Source organism: Podarcis tiliguerta (assembly GCF_965153285.1).
Source record: "Podarcis tiliguerta genome assembly, chromosome: 17".
Lineage (NCBI taxonomy): Eukaryota > Metazoa > Chordata > Lepidosauria > Squamata > Lacertidae > Podarcis > Podarcis tiliguerta.
This window is the reverse complement of record NC_139550.1, coordinates 6,388,162-6,409,413: the sequence shown is the minus strand read 5'-3', so window position 1 is coordinate 6,409,413 and position 21,252 is coordinate 6,388,162. Positions and strand designations below refer to the sequence as shown.

The 21,252-nt window shown below is 46.5% G+C and overlaps 1 long non-coding RNA gene across 1 annotated transcript; it reads left to right on the top strand.

The window, feature by feature from the left end:
- The first annotated feature begins 11,692 nt into the window (after window positions 1-11,692).
- On the top strand, window positions 11,693-16,348 carry LOC310667939. Its single transcript, XR_014506454.1, has 2 exons — window positions 11,693-12,905; window positions 16,235-16,348. It is a non-coding gene; the product is annotated as an uncharacterized lncRNA (long non-coding RNA).
- The last annotated feature ends 4,904 nt before the right edge of the window (window positions 16,349-21,252 follow it).

Genomic DNA, 21,252 nt, shown 5'->3' with positions numbered 1-21,252 from the left:
ACCCACAACACCATCCGCGTCCCATGAAACTTTGCTACATCTCTATTTATTGCTGAAACCATTGTTCAAAGCAGAATGCGAAAGAACTCTTCCCAGTCAGAGGAGATAGGACCATGTATGTCTGATTCAACGTACAGTGGTACCCCGGGTTACAGACGCTTCAGGTTACATACGCTTCAGGTGACAGACTCCGCTAACCCAGAAATATTACCTCGGGTTAAGAACTTTGCTTCAGAATGACAACAGAAATCGTGCAGTGGTGGCACAGCAGCAGCAGGAGGCCCCATTAGCTAAAGTGGTGCTTCAGGTTAAGAACAGTTTCAGGTTAAGAACGGACCTCCAGAACAAATTAAGTTCTTAACCAGAGGTACCACTGTAAGGCATAGTCTGCCCTGCTTTGCCACAGGAACAGTGACTCACGGGCTTATTGCATTTAATCTGCTGCTGGTTTCTAAAGGATGTGTGGCTCCCCCCCCCCCCATGCATGGAGGAATAATTGAGCGCAGCCTGCCTAGCCTCTGCTTCCAATCACTTTTTCACACATTATGATTGATAATTGGTTCTCTCTCTTCCAGAGCAGGTGTGGCTTAGCATATTAATTGCTTTCATTCACACTTTTAGAAAGGTGTTAATTACCTCAAATGAAGACGGGGGTCCCAGTGTCGTTCTTTGCCTGCTGTCGGGCAGCTAAGAATACAGCACGGCCCTTGGGGACATTTGAAAGAGACAGATGGAAAAGCATCCTTATGTGTCAGGCGGGGGGCGGGCAGTGTCAATGGTCACTGCAGAGGGAGCGAACAGTTGCTGCATCCAGTCTTAGCACTCTGGAGCGCTGAGCAGACATCAACTTGACATTGAGGCACAGACACATTCAGGCGCATGACAATGTCATGCCCACAGGGTGTTATAGGTGGAAACTCTCGCCTGCACATTTTTGCTGCAGCATTATATATTAAAAAAACAAAAACCCTTCTCCAAGGAATCCATTTGCCCACAAGGAGACGATGATGGAGATCTGTTCTGAAAACTTTCACTCCTTTCCTGTCACTCGCTAAATGTGTATCTCGCCATATGTTCGGGGTAACCATTTGTCTCACCCGAGGCCTAAGAATAAGATTGTGGCTTAGAAATGGGCCAGTGAGAATATTGGTCCCTGAAGTAATGCTAATTCTGCTAGCCCATGGGAGAGGGGAGTGCCAAAATCCCAACGAGGGCAATACCTTTAAAGGTAAAAGGTAAAGGGACCCCTGACCATTAGGTCCAGTCGTGACCGACTCTGGAGTTGCGGCGCTCATCTCGCTTTACTGGCCGAGGGAGCCAGCGTACAGCTTCCGGGTCATGTGGCCAGCATGATTAAGCCGCTTCTGGCGAACCAGAGCAGTGCAAGGAAACGCCGTTTACCTTCCTGCCGGAATGGTACCTATTTATCTACTTGCACTTTGACGTGCTTTTGAACTGCTAGGCTGGCAGGAGCAGGGACCGAGCAACGGGAGCTCACCCTGTCGCGGGGATTCGAACCGCCGACTTTCTGATCGGCAACCCCCGACTCTGGGGTTGCGCGCTCATCTCGCTCTATAGGCCGAGGGAGCCGGCATTTGTCCGCAGACAGCTTCCGGGTCATGTGGCCAGCATGACTAAGCCGCTTCTGGCGAACCAGAGCAGCACACGGAAACGCCGTTTACCTTCCTGCCGGAGCGGTACCTATTTATCTACTTGCACTTTGATGTGCTTTTGAACTGCTAGGCTGGCAGGAGCAGGGACCGAGCAACGGGAGCTCACCCCGTCGTGGGGATTCGAACCACCGACTTTCTGATCGGCAAGTCCTAGGCTCTGTGGTTTAACCCACAGCAGCACCCGCGTCCCCGGGCAATACCTTTATTAGGTCACAAAATAGCATGCAAGCTTGCAAACTTCCCAGTACTCTTCATCAGGCAAGATAGTAAACCAGGTGAGTGAGGAGAAAACTCTGCAAGTGGTAGAGCTATTGACTAAATGCAGACCACATGGCTTCACCACTAGCTCAGTCCCCCCTCCCCAGACACACACACTTTTTATACCCTCTAACTGGATGAAGAGTTACGGAGAGCTTGAAAGCTTGTGGATTACCTTGTGGTATTTTGCTTGAACTAACCAAGATATTGCCCAACTGTGGATTTAAGTTCCCATTAAGGAAATCAGCCCAGAGTGCTCACTGGAAGGACACATCGTGAAGCTGAGGCTCCAATACTTTGGCCACTTCATGAGAAGAGAAGACTCCCTGGAAAAGACCCTGATGTTGGGAAAGATGGAGGGCACAAGGAGAGGGGGACGACAGAGGACGAGATGGTTGGATGGTGTTCTTGAAGCTACCAGCATGAGTTAGACCAAACTGCGGTTGGCAGTGGAGGACAGAAGAGCCTGGCGTGCTCTGGTCCAGGGGATCACGAAGAGTCAGACACGACTAAACAACAACAACAATTCCTTGTCTTCTCTGTTCCTGCCATCCTGCATTGGGGGTTAGATCCTCTGCAGCCTGACACGACCCATTTTTCTCTAGCTCTGTGTTTATGCTTTTAACAGTAACTGGACACTCAGATATAGAGGTAGCATATACGTGAGCAGTAAAAAATATCTACTGAATATCTGTGTCCCAAGGGGTCATTGGGTTGTTCTTGTTTTGAGTATGTATTTCTGTTGTGATTTTATCCTGCGAACTGCCCTGTGTACCAGGTAATAGGCATAGAAGTAGCGTGGGGAAAGGTGGAAAGCCTGCTCCTGTAAGTCCTATTCACCCTCATATATGCAATGAGGTCTAGAAACTTTAAACATGAAATATGGAATTCTGAATAATTTTGTAGATTACTGAATATTGGACAGGAAGCCAGCCATTACCATTCAGGAAACACAAATAGCAGTACAGTAAACCAAGATCCCTTTTATGCTCCAGGGTCCCCATAAACTAGGGCTGATATAAACCTACTTGTTATCTTTTTTGCTATCAGGAAAGATTACTCACAGCATCCGTGTGTTGACTCATCATCATTCTCAGTAATGACGGCCGCAGCTTGTTTTGGGCATTTAATGTAGCCTTTACTGGCAACATAAAAATGATTCACAGGAGGCTTTGACAATATAGTGCAAGAGGCTGCAACAAAAATGCTTCATTTTGTTGCTGTAGGTCTGCTGTGTGTGTGTATTTGTGTGTGTGTGTGTTTATGTGTGGGTTGTTGAGAGAGAAAGTATGTGTGTTTCTGTTTAATAAATTCCTTTGGCACAAAAAATGGTAAGAGTAGAATAGGGAGCAAAATTAGCAGAGTTACCAAACGAACTCTTGTGTCCGTTCTAGCAGTTTGATGTGCAAAAACCTGCAGGCAACAATTTTCACACCATGGAAAAAAGCATTAGTATCTGCTCTGTCTGCAGATCAAGCAGCTATTAAAGGTATAGGAGCACTAGTCACTACAGAGTTGGAAACTACATCAAAGCAACTAGACTGGTGACTGGGAGTGGCCACCGAGACCATATAACCTCAGTCCTGAAAGACCTACATTGGCTCCCAGGACGTTTCCGATCACAATTCAAAGTCTTGGTGCTGACCTTTAAAGCCCTAAACGGCCTTGGCCCAGTATACCCAAAGGAGCGTCTCCACCCCTATCATTCTGCCAGGGCACTGAGGTCCAGCTCCAAGGGCCTTCTGGCGGTTCCCTCCCTGCGAGAAGTGAAGCTACAGGAAACCAGGCAGAGGGCCTTCTCATTAGTGGCGCCTGCCCTGTGGAACACCCTTCCTTCAGATGTCAAGGAAAGAAACTTTTAGAAGACATCTGAAGGCAGCCCTGTTTAATTTTTAATTTTTAATGTTTGAAGTTTTATTCTGTTTTTAGTGTTCTGTTGGGAGCCACCCAGAGTAGCTGGGAAAACCCAGCCAGATAGGCGGGGTATAAATAAATTGTTGTTGTTGTTGTTGTTGTTGTTGTTGTTGTTGTTACTGCTGCTATCTTAAATATGCATGGTCAGGTAATGAATATATCTTAATATAGACCAGCGACCCTTCAGCCTTTCAAGGCTATCAATTGATCGCCCCTTTGGACATTTATGTTATACATACTGAAGTTGCCTTTCATATTGGAGCTCTCACTTATGGTCAGCCAAGATTTGTAATACGGTCATACCTCGGGTTACAGACGCTTCAGGTTTAGTCGTGTCCGACTCTTCATGACCCCCTGGACCAGAGCACACCAGGCACTTCTGTCTTCCACTGCCTCCCGCAGTCTGGTCAAACTCATGCTGGTAGCTTCAAGAACACTGTCTAAAATGCTATTTTTTCTAGAGAAAGAGGTGCCGGAACTCACTTGTTCTCTTATAATGGCAATGGTGCCCATCTGAGAGGTGCTGGAACAGAGTTCCAATGAGTTCCAGTTGGGGGGGGGAGCCCTCTTCTTACTGCATCTTATAGCATGCAACATATGTTTTGCCCTGAGTGTTTCACTTTTTGCCTTCCCATTCCTTCATGAACCCTTACTTCCTTGCATTTTGCGTAACTCAGCAGAAGACCTAGAGAGCAAACTTAACTCCCACCTGGGAGCAGAGCAGGAGGGTTGCACAGAGCATCAGAGCCACTGCCAGATTTAAGTCCTGACGTTCGCACTGATCAGAGCAGAAGGTGGTTTGGGGGCTTTGTCCCCATTTTTGTGCAACCAGCTCCAGTGAAATAAAGAGACCCAGATCAGACTCATTGTCAGGAGCTGGACTGCTTTATGAACCAGATGATTCTCAACCATCTCAGCTGCACCTCAAAAATGCCACAGGGGAGAGAACATCAGCAGCAATAGCTTCTGTCTGCCCGTGCTTTTGGTGAATGCAGCAAGGACCTCCGTGGTGGTAAATGTTCCCTGCTAGCGGAGCCAGACAAAGGGACACCCCCACCACATCCAAACCCCCTTCAGTGCAGCAGATTGGAGGTTTCAATATCTCTGCCCGTCTCTCGTTCCAAACTCAGACTCAAGCCAAATGTATTTATCATTCCAATAGAATTATTAAAGTAACAAGATTTGCACTATTGAAATTGAGCTGTGATGCCTCAACTGATTGCTTCAGGATGACCCTTCCTAATTTAGCTTTCACTGTTTTGCTGCCACTCCAAAGTTCAGGATTAAAACAAACACACACACTGGATTATTTGCTGAGCTTAACTGACCTTTCGTGTAGGGTCTGCTTCTTGACCTCCAGAGATTTTAAGGCCCCTAAAACTTTAAGATCTAGGCACCTTCTTAGTCTGCTTCCTGGGAAAGCAAGCTTTGACTTTACCATATAATAGAGCAGGGGTCCTCAAACTTTTCCAGCCGGGGGCCAGTCCACTGTCCCTCAGACCTTGTGGGGGGTTGGACTATATTTTGAAGGGGGAAAAATGAATGAGGGATGATGAGTGGCATGTGAAAGGGCTCCGGGGGGGGGGGGGGCTGCTTTAAATGGCGGCTGCTCAAGAGGGGCACTCAGCCAACCGCAGCTCCTGTGTCTTGTGAGTGGCAGGGGCTGGCACCAACAAAGCCCAGCCCCCTTCCTTCTCTAGGCAGGGCGGGGAGAAGCCAGGAGGAGGGAGGGGGGAGGCACCACCACTGCCGCCGCCATGTGAAGGAGAGGGAGGAAGAGGGAAAGAACGTGCTAGCAATCCATGCGGCGATTCCCAGACCGTCCGCGGGCCGGATTTAGAAGGCAATTGGGCCTGATACAGCCCACAGGACTTAGTTTGCTGACCCATGTAATAGAGGGACATTCTGCTCAGAGATGACCAGCCAAACAGGTTTCCTCTCCATTGAAAGGAAATGGAATAACAGCTGGCTTTAATAGACACCAGATATTGAGCCATCTGTGTTTTGTATTTACAGTGGAGGACTAAGATTGGAAGAGTAAATACATGGCAGAAAAAAAGCTTCTCTTAGAAGACTCTCTGCTGAACACAATATACAGATTTGTGTGTGTGTGCACGCACGCACATGCACACACAGCAAAATTAAAGGAAGCAATAAAAACAATATCACTCGAATAGATTTGCAAGGTCAGACGGACTGCTAGCCAACAACCCTTATAAAACAATGAGCAGATATCCCGAACCCATTCACTCAGGCAATTTTCCAAGAGGATATGAAGCCCATTCTGATGAATGACATTTTTAAAAAGAAAGAAATGATAAAGCACCAAAAGAAAATGAGAAATTGCAGACCCATGCTTCTGCCTATTGTACTGCAGGAGAAAGACAACCATTACCAACGACTTAAAGAAACAACCACCAATATTTTGAACAATCAGTGCATCCAACATTTATAAACACGAGAAAGGAATCGATATAAAATTGGGGGGGGGATTCCTCCCCACTAATGACCACTTTGGAGAAAGAATGGAGGTCTCAATCCCTTTATCTCCAGGACAATGGGGGGGGGGGGGTTGTGGCTCTGAGACAACATCCCAAAGGGCTCCCAATGTCAACTTCCTCATGTGATTATTCCCCACGCAGTCCCCTCTGCCACTGGCCAAGCTAGTGTTTGCACACTAATGCCAGGAGGGTTCAGTGGTAACAAAGCCATGAGCCATTCTTTGCTGGAGTTGGGTGCTGCTTTCCAAAATCCGTGAATCTGCAAGTGAGGCTACTCATGAGGGGCAGTTGTAAACACAGGCTTTGATCAGGCCTGCTAATAGCCAGGAAGGGGTGGAGCCTCCAATCTGAGCTGCTTCACTGCTGAAGCAACATCTTCTTCCAAGCCCCAAGCTCCATTACAAAGATTGGACAAATGGACAAGGAGCTACTAGTGGGGCTCCAACATAACTCTCTTGCCCAGTGTGTCTGCACTCTTTGTGACCCCATGGACCAGAGCACGCCAGGCACTCCAGTCTTCCACTGCCTCCCGCAGTTTGGTCAGACTCATGTTTGTAGCTTCAAGAACACTGTCCAACCATCTCATCCTCTGTCGTCCCCTTCTTCTTGTGCCCTCCATCTTTCCCAACATCAGGGTCTTTTCCAGGGAGTCTTCTCTTCTCATGAGGTGGCCAAAGTATTGGAGTCTCAGCTTCAGGATCTGTCCTTCCAGTGAGCACTCAGGGCTGATTTCCTTCAGAATGGAGAGGTTTGATCTTCTTGCAGTCCATGGGACTCTCAAGAGTCTCCTCCAGCACCATAATTCAAAAGCATCAATTCTTTGGCGATCAGCCTTCTTTATGGTCAAGCTCTCACTTCCATACATCACTACTGGGAAGACCATGGCTTTAACTATATGGACCTCTGCATTCTAGGGATCCACTTTATTAGTTTATAAAGGCCAGACCTTTATAAACGACTTGACAACAAGCAAAATCACCCTAATTTCCTTGTCACGGGAGATCATCGTTCCCATCATGTCTTCCTCCATCTTGGCACTGCCAGGCATGTTAAGCATCAAAATTGCTGATGAGCTTAGATCTATTAAAAAAAAAAGAACAGAGTTGGGTATCCTCTACATACTGACAGTTCCCTCTATCCTTCAGGCAATCCCCATGCAGCTCTGTCTTTCAACAGAGGGAAATAGGTGGGAGCTCAGGAGGAATAGCTGGAGCAGGGCTGCCACCAGCCCTCTCTTGCTGTCAAGGTTCAGGCAATCCTTTCCCTCCCCTGGTGGCAGCAAAAAAAAGCAGGTAACAAGAGGAGTCTTTACCACTGAATTTATTCAGTATTCACAGAGAGAAAGAGAGAGAATGTAGTCCCTATTAAATAATGGTGTCAGGGCCGTCTTTACCCAGGGGTGCAAGGGGTGTGGGGCACCTGGGCGCTGAATTCTGGGGGGCACCAAATGTATACCTACTATATACTGGTCCCTCTCGATCGGTGGAAGTGAAAAGCAATGGAGCAAAAGTCCTCAACCCCCCTCTTCTGTCATTCTGTTAATCCGTGATGTTAAAAGCAGTTATTTCTGCTGCGTCGTTGTTACACCTGAGCGATTTTCTTCCCCCAAAAAAGCTTGTCAACTTTGAGTTGGCCCCCCCTAAAAAAATTGGGGGTGGCTAAACTAAATTTGGGGGCACTGGGCGGATCTGTGCACCCCTGCAGCACATATGCTAAAGACGGCCCTGAATGGCGTTGCTCCGAGTAAAGCCCAACCCCCTCCGTCTCTCTTATCCTGTGTCATTCCTGTGCTGGCTAATCTGGGCTTTCTGCCTTTGAGCTTTCTGTTCTTCTACTCTCAATGCACGCCTAGTCCTTAGAGAAGGGGCTCAGGAATGCTTTCCAAAGACACTGAGTCTGTCAGCTGTCTCTCTGCTGGTGCTTCTTCTTCCTGTTGTTCCTCTCCCAATATTTCCCAGCTTCTCCCCTCTGCAGACTCTGAACTATGTCCTTCTGCAAACTAATGGTCGAAAACTATTGTCCTCTTGTTCTTGGGAAGGTTCAGAAGAAAGGGGGTGGCCCCCCACCATTCCTCCCCAGTCCAACCTCTGACACTTGTACGCCACGGCAACTGGGCACTGTCCCCCTACGCCTAATGGTGGGGATGGTGAATGGCGCTGCAACTCCACTGGAGCTACTACTGTTCAGTCAAAAAGGGTCCTCATGGTGATTTAGTTTACCCTTTCACCTTCACAGACGGAATGAAATCTGGAGAATCGTTTTGCCTACAAAAAACAAAGAGTTGGTTGTGATCCATATTCTAAGGAAATGCAAATGTTGTGTGAATTATTGCATATCCAATATGTGGACATCTCTGTTTACTCCGCAATGCAACATTTTCTGTGGTTGCTATATTCATGCAATCCTTGGGTGGCCAAGAGGCAGAAACAACCCTAAAGAAAACTGCTGGGCTGGTGAGGAGAGATTGGTGGCTTTCTGACACCTTTCTGGTGCCTTAGGTGGGCTGGCTCAAACTGTTGTTTCAGAGGCGTTACAAGGCGATGTGTGGATTTGCTAGGTCATTGGAGGAAGGGAAGAAACTGTACAGTGGAACAGGGAAATAGGAAGAACGCTGAGGTCCTCGTCCATTAGAACTCCTGTTCAATGTCTCCTAAGTCACAGGCAGCAAGTCCTGAGATTCTCAAGGCAAAGTTTTGATGTGTCTGATTCCTTACATGACTGTAGCCTGAGTGTTACATGAGTCTTCACCCCAGAACCCTCCTTTGTGCTGCTAGCCTTACATGCCTGAGAGATGCTAGATTATAATCATGGAACTATGGCATCTTGGGAAAGATAAAGGAATGACTCTGAACATTGCAATGTACACACATTAAAAACTTTGCCTTGGAAATCTCAGGACTTGCTACCTGTTATTTTAGTGCAGTGGGATATAGGCTAGGCCAAGGATGGGGGAACTTGATGCCCTTCAGATGTTAGTGGAATCCCATCAGTTCCACCCAACATGGTCACTGGTCAGGGATGTTGGGAGGAAGAGTCCAGCAACCTATGGAGGGCCACACAGGTTCCCCGGCATAAAGTGCAACTACAGATGTTCACTTTCAGTGTTGTTACTCATGAATGGTAGTGATGAGCTTCCCTCAGAATTGGACTCTTCAAACTCAATCTGCCAGCGAAGCAGAATAGAACCTAGTGGATCTTCGGTGGAGCATGGATAACTGAGAGTTGATTGACTTTCCAAACTGCCTATCAGACAAAGAAAGAGAGAGAAATATAAAGTACTGGCCGGTGGCCAACCTTATTCAGATGACCTCTTTGGACTGGACCACTCCCACTTTCCATTCCAGGCTGTGTTAGGCTCTGCTTCCAGATTAACCCTCATGTGCTACATTTATGTGATTGCACTGACTAGCAGGGGTGGCCATTTCCCAAGAGACTGTGATCTACTTACAGAATTAAATACTGGCAGTGATCTACCGCCATTTTGGGGGGGGGGGGGTTCAGGTCAAAGTTGTTGAGCATTTTTTAGGGAGGATGAAAACCCCATTTTTAAGGGTATTGGGGGAGGAAGAAAAACAGCCTATCACCAACAAATCACTGAGGAAAAACAGCCTCACTGAGTAAACTCCTTCTTCTGTTCTGCCCATCATTCAACAATGGAGGGAAGGGCCGGATTCGATTTTTACCAACGATAAAGAAAGGGACCCAGCGATCGACCACGATCTACCAAAACCTCCTGGGGATCTACCAGTGCCAAAAGCTGTTCTTGCAGCCAGTTGTCAACGTGTGAAGAAAGTCAGGTCTACGTTTCTAACAATGATTCTGCTGTTTCATACTTCACCGTGCAACCTGAGAGCTAAATGAGAAAATAAGTAAAACTCTGAACTAACCAGGAAGCCAAATTTTGTACCAGATCCCCAGGAAAAAAAGTATCTGCAGCACTCCTGCATTCTTCTTAGGATCCCTTCCAAGTCAGAAATCTGAAACTGGTGCCGGCTCCAAAATTAGCTTAGAGTCAATTTACTTTACGGGAAAATATCCAAAAGGACATGGTTACATATTGACATTGCCTCCCATTTGCAGCTTATAATGCAGTAATTTAGATGGGAATTAAATTACAGGCCAATATAAATGAGGCTGCCAAATCTAGTAGAGTGCTCCTTGCAAAATGAACTTTGAAAGACCGCACTGGGCCCATGTATATACAAATATCGTCTGATGAGCAGGGCAGATGTAGGAAAGCATCCCTTCCAGATTTTATAATGACAAAATTGAGTGCTTGGACATTTGGCCTTCTCAGTATTAGTGCCTTCAGTCCCTTGTACTGTTTTCTTGATGCTTCCCATCCTTTGCTGGTTTCTGCCTTAAAAATTACACACTGCTGTTCTTAACTTGCTGCACCATGATTGGCTGCCTAAATTATACATCAAGCCTACTTGGCTTTCCCAGATACTCTCTGTATTAGGGGTCTCAGGGGTTGAAAAAAACAGGTTAGGAGAACTGGAATGCAGTTAATAATAATAATAATTAGTATTATTATTATTATTTATACCCTGCCCTCCCCGGCCAGAGCTGGGCTCAGGGCCGCTAACACCAGTAAAATTACAATAAACACATAATGGGGAGGGGGACCAATTTAAAATACAGCCTTATTTTAATAGTAGCCCATAGATCAAAACCATAAGGGGAGGGAAACATAAGGGTCAGACTGAATCCAAACCACAGGCCAGGCAGAACAGCTCTGTCTTGCAGGCCCTGCGGAAAGATTTCAAGCCCCACAGGGCCCTAGTCTCTTGTGACAGAGCATTCCACCAAGTCGGGGCCAGTACTGAAAAGGCCCTGGCCCTAGTTGAGACCAATCTAACCACCTTGTGACTTGAGACCTCCAAAGTGTTGTCATTTGTGGACCTTAAGGTCCTCTGCAGGGCATACCAGGAGAGGCGGTCCTGTAGGTACGTGGGTCCTAGCCCACAGAGGGCTTTAAAGATCAAAACCAGCACCTTAAACCTGACTCTGTACTCCACAGGGGGCCAGTGCAGTTATTAAGACACAAGCAGAGTCCTGGCGGATCAGGCGAAAAACCTATCTAGTCCAGCATCCTGTTTCTAACAGTGACAAACCAGATTATAGGGACAGAACTACCTAAATTGTATAGAAACTTATTCATGTATGCTACTACAGCAGCAAGAATGTTACTCGCCCCAAAATGGAAAGAAGCAGAAGTCTCAGGGAAAGAAGAATGGATACAAAAACTTGTGGAATATTCAGAAATGGCAAAACTTACTGAAAGAGTAAGAAATCAAGATAACAAACTTTTTTATATATAAAAAAGCAGTGCCCCAAATGATGTCAGGAGCATTGTGGGAAATTAAAATGGCTGCTAAAATCAGGCTGCTCATGTCAGACAAAGGCAAGTTATTTTAAAGGGGGGGGGGGATGGTGGCCAGGGACCATTATCAGCAATGGGGTCTGCTGGGATGCTGTCAGGCTTCAGGGAATCAGCTTTCTCCCCTCGTGGCAGTAGATAAGAAGATCAAAGAAAGGAACGTCTTACCAATTAGAATCTTTAATAATCACAGTGAGAGAACAAAGAACCCATCTTCTATAAATGGCGGTGCTCCCAATTAAGGGTCACTCCCCCTCTCCGTCCCTATTAATCTACGTCACTCCTAAATCTTGTAACCTGAGCTTGTACCCTCTGCGTTTTCTGTTCTGAGACTTTCTGAGCTCTCCTCAGCTTTGGGGAAGGCGGGGGAGGAATGCTGTCCAGAGACTTTGAAACTGTTAACCCTCTCTCTTCCAGTGTTTCTTCTTCTTCTATCTGTTCCCCATCCAGTATTTCCCAGCTTCTGCCTTCTGAACTATGCCCCTCTGCATACCACTATCCCAAATCTACGCTGTCTTCCTGTTCCTGGGAAGATTCAGGATCGAGGGAGGGGTTGGGTCCCACCATTCCTCCTCAGCACGGTCCCTGACATCATGTGTGTATTCTGTTTCTGAACCTCCCTTCCCCATAAGGTCCCATGGTGGGCTACCAGGTACTAGATAGGGCCAGCAGTTGGCCCTGGGTCTTTATTGATCCTTACCTGAATGATGATCAGATAGAAGGAAGGAAACACAGTTGTCACTATACTTGTGGTTTCAGGATTCAGGTACATACCCATTTCCTGTCGAGGAAACCCCATCACACTCAATGGGGGTTGCTGCTGAATAACTTCATATAGGATTGCCTTGCCACAGTGGCATAGAATAGTTTGCCAGTGCCCAGGGCCGCAGGGAGTGGGTGGAAGGGAAACAGACAGAGAATGCATGTGCCTAATAGCTTCTGCGCCTCCCAGGAAATCGCAGCTGCGGAGATAAGAAAAGAAGTCATTCCATTGTCTGGAGAGATCATTTCCTGGTTCACATGGAGAAGTTGTTTTCAATGGAGCCCAGCAACAAAAGCATACAGCTGTATTGAGGCAGCACCGGGTGTCGAATTTTTGCCTAACAATATTGCATCTGGGGCAACTGCCCCAGTGTCCCTCCAAGCTACGCCACTGCTCTGCCAGATTCTTACAGGGTGAGTGAGATATCCCTGCAAGAAGAAGCTTCATTGCCACTAGGGATAAGTGTGGTTTGGGCCGCAATGGCAAACACCACATAATGCATGAACCAGACACACTACAGCGGGTGGCGCTGTGGTCTAATCACTGAGCCTTTTGGGCTTGCTGATCGAAAGGTCAGCGGTTTAAATCCCCACAACGGGGTGAGCTCCCATTGGTCTGTCCCAGCTCCTGCCAACCTAGCAGTTCGAAAGCACGCCAGTGCAAGTAGATAAATAGGTGCCACTGCGGCAGGAAGGTAAACGGTGTTTCCGTGCGCTTTGGTTTCCATCACTGTGTCCCATTGCACCAGAAGTGGCTTGTCATGCTGGCCACATGACCCTGAAAGCTGTCCAGGGACAAACTCTGGCTCCCTCGGCCTGAAAGTGAGATGAGCACCACAACCCCATATACGCCTTTGACTGGACTTAACCATCCAGGGGTCCTTTTACCTTTTACCACCTCATAGATCTCACTTCTTTTGGCAGCAGGGAGCATTGTTGAATTTTGCTAAGTTTCACTGCACCTGAGTCAAGGGAGACAGCCTTGAGTTGAAGGGCGAAGTGTTAAGGCTAGCGTTGGGAACAGATACAGATTAGGGACTAATTGCATTGTCTAGAACTGTGCATGAAATAAACATGCTTCAGATTGAATCCAACATATTTTAATGATGTTTGCCAGACACTGTTATGCTGCCAAAGCCCTTGAATATGTCATTTAAAATATTTCTTTATTTTGCGTTTGAAGGACTCCTTTGATTACGTTACTGGGGGAAGAGTTTACATGCACAAAAATACAATTAGGAGTAATTTCTGTTTTATCTCAGCATGACTAGTTTATCATAATGTTTGCAATTTGCTGAGCAATGTCTCTCTTTCATAAGCTCTGGGGCTATTTGCAGCTGATCAAAATATTTTAGAGAAGATTTCATAAACTGGCCCTGCTGTGCCGGCAAACACACACTCACTCACCACCGTTTAAATGAGGATGTACTATAAAGGAACTCTAAATGCTCTCATAAACCCGTTGAGAATACTCCTGCAATAAAGTTCGCATTTTAAAAGATGACTTTGTTAGAAGCGGGGAAAGTCAGCAAGGTTGAACACAACAAAAAGCCTTCCCAACAGTGTGCTATTGTCAGTGGGACAGAGGACACCCCTGTACTCTCTCTTTTGCATAAGCCCCCCCCCCTTTTGGCTAAATTCTGGTTTGTGCTCTTTTGTCAGGCGCCAGAGGATCCAAACCTCCATGGTTGATTGACAGGAATGGATAATACAAGGAAAGTTCTTACCAATGTTTTTTATTCAATAGTCACAGAGAGAGGCTTAGACATGCAGCCTCTTGGAGTAATGGGGTTTCTCCAAATAATTCTCCACACACACCCATCTCTCCTACTTCCTCATTCGTCAACAGCACAACCCCTGTTACGGTTGCCGCTTAGGCACATCTGTCTCCAAGCCCTTTGCTCTCCTACTTTCAATGCTTGCTGGGTCCTGGGAAGGGGAGGTCTGGAATGCTTCCCAGAGATAATGCGTCACCCAGCTGCTCTGCCTCCTCCTCCTCCTCTCTCATTAATTCCCAGCTTTGCTCCTCACCACTGTTGCAAATCTAGACTGTTTTCGTCTTCTCTGGAGGGATCAGGCTGGGGAGGCGGTCTCCACCATTCCTCCTCTGTCCAGTCTCTGATGACATCTTTGCACAATAAGAGTGCATCTTAATAACCTATCACAAATAAAATATGCACCCTGCAATAAATAGGGCTCTGTTTACGTATTCGGAAAAGCATGGGTGAGGAACTCCCATACTGTGGCTAGATTCCGCCATTGGTGCCTTTGGATCATAGAATTGTAGAGTTGGAAGGGAACCTGAGGATCATCTCAACCAACCCCCTGCAATGCAGGAATATGCAGCTGTCCCATACAGGAATCGAACCTGCAACCTTGGCATTATCAGCACCACGCTCCAACCAACTGAGCTACCTGCCTGGGGCCTCTTCACTCCTGCCTTCACTCCATGTGGCAATTAGGCTTACAAATAAAGGTCCCATTGCTTCTGGTGCAACAGAACACTGTGATGGAAACCAGAGCACACGGAAACGCTGTTTACCTTCCTGCCGCAGTGGTACCTATTTATCTTCTTGCACTGGTGTGCTTTCGAACTGCTAGGTTGGCAGGAGCTGGGACAGAGCAATGGGAGCTCATCCCGTCACAGGGATTCAAACCCACCGACCTTTCGATCGGCAAGCTCAAGAGGCTCAGTAGTTTAGACCACAGCGCCACCCTCCACCCAAAGAGGCCAACCCTCACCCTATCCCTCTCAGAGCAATCAGCCTTAGCAAAAAGTGACTCATTTGTAGGAATGGGACCTTTATTTTAAGAAAGTCTAAATGCCGGGGGGCAGAGCTGACGTGTGCATCCTGCAAGGTTGACCCAAAGGTACCATATTTTTTGCTCTATAGGATGCACCTGACCATAGGGCGCACCGTGATTTAGAGGGGGAAAACAAGGGGAAAAAATTCTCCCCCTCTCTGCTCAGCGCCCCTTCAGCGAAGCGGCAGGAGAAACGGAGCCCCTTCCATTTCTGCTCCCGCTTCGCTGAAGGGGCGCTGCGCAGCTCTCCCTCTCTGCTGAAGCCAGGAGAGTCTTGCTCTTCCGGCTTCAGCAAAATGAACCCGAAGCCTCCGGAGCGCAGCAGGAGCGCAGTGCGCACTGACCCCTCTCACTCTCCAGGCTTCAGTGAAAGCAACGCGAAGCCTCCAGAGCGCGGAGGGAGCGCTCCCTCTGCACTTCGGAGGCTTCGCGTTGCTATCACTGAAGCCAAGGAGCCTGCATTCCCTCCATAGGATGCACACACATTTCCCCTTAATTTTTGGAGGGGAAAAAGTGTGTCCTATAGAGCAAAAAATACGGTTACTTGTTGGCCTTTGGAAAGCATTCCAAAATTTTGGCCAGTACAAAATTCAGCCGGGTCAATTTTGACCAGGATTGACTTTATGGAGCATTTGACTCCTCTCTTATATCAGTTCCACTTACTTCCAGTCCACTTCCCAACTCAGGTCTATTAATTTCAATGGGTCTATTATGAGTAAATTTTAGTTGAGTACAACCCTATGTACCAATACTCCTATGTTTTGAGTTACAACTCCCATCAGCCCCACATAGCACCAGGTTGAAGAAGGCTTGGCTTAGGCAAACATATCATGTTTCCAATAAACACCCCCTTTCCCGAACAATGGTTAAATATAGATTTGAGAAATACCATAACTATGACTTACTGGACAGTAAAGAATGCAATATTTTTTCCTCAGGTCTCCAGTTGCCCCTGATTACTTTTCCAAGCAATGTCCTTTGACTCTGTACCCTCAGGAACCCAGTGACTCCTCTGACCTTAAACCAATTAAATTTTATTTGGCACCCTTGAGCAGATCTGTAGTCACAACAGGAACAATTATTCAGCGGCAGGGGACCTAGAATGTTTTTCTTTGCTTGTTGGCTAAGATCCTACTTAATAACTAAAATACAGCAACGCTATGGAAGAGGACAGCCTTCTTCATCTTCTGATAGGAGGGTGGCAAGACTTCAAAGAGGATCACGAATGTCTGTTGAGGTATTAAGAAAAAAAGGTAAGGCAATTATAGGCTGCCATTCAGTGCTATTCAGGCGAGTTTTCTGTTTCCTTTATTGAGAAAACAAAAGGTGGAGGCTTTTGTTCCTATTGGGTGAGCGAATGGGGAATGCTAAAGCATTTTATTTGAGTTACAAATCAGTGAGGTAACAGTTGAAGATGGTGACATATTTTGTGTTCCCTTACAGTCTGCTCACAAAGTGCGCCTCTGTAACACACCTCTGGGGGAACTTTCATTCTCGCAACCTTGGATACAACCTTCACACAATACACACACACACACATTCTTTTTCTACTCAGCTGAGCCCAACCATTGTTGTTGTTTTTCTGAAATCATGTTTATTGGATTTTACAAATATACATTTATAACAATCCAAATGCATATCCATATATAGAGATCATTCTGAATCTCAAGACTTTCCTCCATCTCCTCCATGGTTCCTATTATCAACATTTACAACTGCATATTATTCCATATCCATTCTGAAGGAAATCAGCCCTGAGTGCTCACTGGAAGGACAGATCCTGAAGCTGAGGCTCTAATACTTTGGCCACCTCATGAGAAGAGAAGACTCCCTGGAAAAGACCCTGATGTTGGGAAAGATGGAGGGCACAAGGAGAAGGGGACGACAGAGGACGAGATGGTTGGACAGTGTTCTCGAAGGTTACCAGCATGAGTTTGACCAAACTGCGGGAGGCAGTGGAAGACAGGAGTGCCTGGCGTGCTCTGGTCCATGGAGTCACGAAGAGTCGGACACGACTAAACGACTAAACAACAACATTATTCCATAATCTAGATTTTGTATCCATCCATATTATACATAGTATTTGTTACATTACAAATGGGATTAAAATCCTGCTAATGTTTTCATCTTCTTGCAGTGGTCTCTTAAATTATAATTTTTTCCGATTCTTTTTTAAAGTTTTTGTCCTCTTGGTTCCTGAGCTTTCCAGTCAGCTTTGCCATTTTGGCATAGGCCATCAGCTTAGTTTGCCATTCCTCCCTGGTAGCGACTCTTTCTTCTTTCCATCCCTGGGCTAGTAGCACCCGAATGGCTGTTGTCACACACACAAAAATTCTGTTCTGCTTCTTTGGAATGTCGGTACCTACAATTCCTAATAGAAAAGCTTCTGGGGTTTTTAAACAAAAGTTATTTTAAACATTTTTTTCCTTTATTTCACTATACATCATCTCCCAGAAAGCTTTTATTACCTTACACAAGCACCACATGTGATAAAAAGTACCTTCTTTTTCTTCACATTTCCTGCAGGTATTTGTATACTGGTACCTCGGGTTAAGTACTTAATTCGTTCCAGAGGTCTGTACTTAACCTGAAACTGTTCTTAACCTGAAGCACCACTTTAGCTAATGGGGCCTCCCTCTGCCGCCATGCTGCCTGAGCATGATTTCTGTTCTCATCCTGAAGCAACGTTCTTAACCTGAAGCACTATTTCTGGGTTAGCGGAGTCTGTAACCTGAAGCATATGCAACCTGAGGTACCACTGTACAGTGGTGCCTCGCAAGACGAAATTAATTCGTTCTGCAAGTTTTTTCGTTCTACGAGTTTTTTCGTCTTGCGAAGCACCGCTGTGTATTGACGGTTTCCCATAGGAATGCATTGGCGGCTTTAAAAAAAAGGCGCAAGACGTTCCGTCTTGCAAAGCAAGCCCATAGGGAAATCCGTCTTGCGAAGCAACTCAGAAAACGGAAAACTCTTTCGTCTTGTGAGTTTTTCGTCTTCCAAGGCATTTGTCTTGCGAGGTACCACTGTACTTCTTTTGAGCCCAGACCATTGTTGAAGCAAAACCTGTCCATCTAGAGCTGTGGTTAAGTCATTCTAACTACGGAAAGTCTCTTCCGGTGCCTGAATAACTGCATCTTATCTACCTAGACTCTGCATCCCTGAATACAGAATGATTAATTTGCTTGTAGACTTTCCCTATCAGGGCTCATCACTGCATTATCAGAGTACCTGAACAAAGGTTGATGGATTTATCTCTGCAGCTCCTCCAGGAAGCTATATCATCCTGTTTCAAAGTGTTGTGATTAAGGTCAAAACACTTCACTCGATTGTTTGGATTGTGGGCCTTTCATTGCTGTCAGCGTTTTATTCCTTTGCAAAATACTCCACAGAAAAATGCAACAGGGCATGCTGTTGCTGATGGTGCCATGGGGATCTGGGTTCAAATCTCAACTCTGCCATGAAGCTCACAGAGTACCCCTAAATGAGTCGTTCTCAGCCTAAAAGGGGGTCACTGTAAAGACAGAATGGGGGGCAACCAAGGAAGTTGCCGTCAGATGAGATGTGCCTCCTTGTCCTAACACCTATCAAATTCAGTTCTTACCATAGTTCTTGTTACATTACAAGTGTTGTTAAAATCCTGCCAATGTTTTTAATTGTTTACAGTGTTCTCCAAGGTAACTTATAAAATTCCCCCATTCTTTATTAAATCTATTGTCTTCTTGATTCCTAATCTTCCTGGTTATTTTCACCATTTAGGCATAGTCCATCATCTTTATCAAACATTCGTCTCTAGTCGGGACTTTATCTTCCTTCTTATTTCTGGGCAAAAGTATTCGCACAGCTGTCATCATGTATATGAATACAGTGGTACCTCGGGTTAAGTACTTAATTCGTTCCGAAGGTCTGTTCTTAACCTGAAATACCACTTTAGCTAATGGGGCCTCCTGCTGCTGCTGCACCGCCGGAGCACTATTTCTGTTCTCATCCTGAAGTAAAGTGCTTAACCTGAAGCACTATTTCTGGGTTAGCAGAGTCTATAACCTGAAGCGTATGTAACCTGAAGCGTATTTTCTGCTCCTTTGGTATTTCTGTACCTAAAATTCCTTAAAAATTAAACAAAAGCTTCTGCTTTTTTCACAAAAGTTATTTTAAACATTTTTTTCAACTCCTGGGAATTGGAGGCCCGTAGTTTCCTAAGGGACGCGGGTGGCGCTATGGGTTAAAGCCTCAGTGCCTAGGGCTTGCCGATCGAAAGGTCGGCAGTTCGAATCCCCGCGGCGGGGTGCGCTCCCACTGTTCGGTCCCAGCGCCTGCCAACCTAGCAGTTCGAAAGCACTCCCGGGTGCAAGTAGATAAATAGGGACCGCTTACTAGCAGGAAGGTAAACGACGTTTCCGTGTGTGGCTCTGGCTCGCCAGAGCAGCGATGTCACGCTGGCCACTTGACCCGGAAGTGTCTTCGGACAGCGCTGGCCCTTGGCCTCTTTGAGTGAGATGAGCGCACAACCCTAGAGTCTGTCAAGACTGGCCCGTAAGGGCAGGGGTACCTTTACTTTTACCTTTAGTTTCCTATACATCCCACCTAAACACCCTTACGAGTGGTCAGGTTTTATTGTAATATAAAGCTGACACTAGCTAGCAACAAGGGCGTCGTTGTTATGGACTACCTAACATTTAGGCACTGCATTATATTCGGACAGGTAAGTCAACATATCGCACATAAAAGACCCACAGGAAATGAAAATGACTTGGGGGCCAAAGCAAGTTGGCCATCCCTGCTCAAGGCATTACAATACAGATTTTAAGTAAGAGTCAAAGAGAGAGTGTCATAGATTCCGGTTCCCAAATCTATTAAAAAGCATTCTTCCCTCCTGTAAGAAAGAAACACGTGTTTATCTGCATTTATTTAATGCATTTGTTTTAGACTGTCTGAAATATTGTTTGTATGTGTGCATTTGTTTAGATCCTGCACGCTGTAAGACATACAGGTATTACGAATTCTGCAGGCACTTGGCTCCGATATCAACAAAGGAGAATCCATTTGCAAGTTATCATTATTCCCTGAAATTGTCTAGCAGGGCTAACAGTTGCCCATCTGTCACTTTCCTCGCATTCAAAAAAGAAGAAGTTCACTTTAAGATATTATTCCTGCACCCCACACCACCCAGAAAAAAACATTAGATACTAGAGACTAACCATAGCTCACTGAAAAGCTGAAGGTGCTTTGAAAGGGAGATTTCTCTTGGTAAACAGGCTTAGTAAGTTTGATGCATTGCTTCAGTGTATCTGAAGACTTATGTTGCTGGAGAGGACAATGGGAGAAAATTGAAGTGTGTGTACCTCATTTCCTGGGAAGCAAGGCTGGTACCAAATACAGGGAACAGTGGCGTAGCGTGGGGGGTGCAGGGGGGGGGCGGCCGCACCGGGTGCAACATCGGGGGGGGGCGCTCGCACTCGCAGCTCTCTGCCCCTACCTGGCTCACTCACTCTCTCTCACTGCAGTGCTGGCTGTGCAAATCCGATCCGAGCCGCCGGGTCGCCGCCCACTGTGGAGGGGAGGGTGCCAGGCGTGCGGTGCGGTGCGGAGAGAGAGCGAGGGACTATCTGGGGGAGGGACAGGGCAGGGGGGGGCGCAAATTACTTGCCTTGCTCCGGGTGCTGACAACCCACGCTACGCCACTGCAAGGGAACCCTGGGCAAGGCCCCTCCTGCCTCCCATACAAACTTGTAAGCCAGCGGCAGCTCTGTCCAAAAGTGGATGTAGCTATCCCACATTCCCACATGTGGACCCACAAAACAGACACACAAGCGGACAAGTCCCATGAAGGACCAATGAGGAAGACTCCTTTTGTCCGGTTTCACCTCATCCAATGATTGATTTGTTGACTGGAAAGGAGGTAATTTGCATCCATTGGATGTTATTCCTGGAAGGAGAACTACCTGAAAATGATTTATAG